Source organism: Atta colombica, unplaced genomic scaffold, assembly GCF_001594045.1.
Source record: "Atta colombica isolate Treedump-2 unplaced genomic scaffold, Acol1.0 scaffold126, whole genome shotgun sequence".
NCBI classification, from domain to species: domain Eukaryota; kingdom Metazoa; phylum Arthropoda; class Insecta; order Hymenoptera; family Formicidae; genus Atta; species Atta colombica.
Window position 1 is genome coordinate 4,753,374 of NW_017259213.1, and position 405 is coordinate 4,753,778.

The window sequence follows — 405 nt, forward strand, 5'->3', positions numbered from 1 at the left end:
AGAGAGAGCAGACCGGACATTAACATCTCCCGTCTGGGTATTCTTACAGATAATTGAATTTATGGACAATGGATTTGTTTCTTCTTTTTAAAAGACTCTTCAAATAGTTATTTATTATTTCAAGACAGAAGCTCATTAAGCTGTCTCTTGACAGTACAATTTATTGAAGTTTCTTCCTTTTCTCCATTTTGCATTTCAAACAGAATACATGTGTTATTTTTCTTTAGTAAGCTCTGTAATTCTTTAATAACTAAATGGAGATTAAAATGTATAGCTCAAGGTTGATTCGCTCGCCTGTCTCGTAAAAATATTAATATCCCGCTTATGAATTGTTTAAGTTATATTGTTTCTATTCTTTTAATATATATACTTTTAATATATATACTAATATATATATATATATAT

General features: G+C 27.7%; 1 protein-coding gene across 3 annotated transcripts in view; it reads right to left on the reverse strand.

Moving 5' to 3' along the window:
* The window catches only part of LOC108684170 (delta-1-pyrroline-5-carboxylate synthase), a 10,207-nt gene that overhangs the window by 3,833 nt on the left and 5,969 nt on the right, over positions 1–405 (reverse strand). The gene's annotated exons all lie outside the window — the stretch shown is intronic.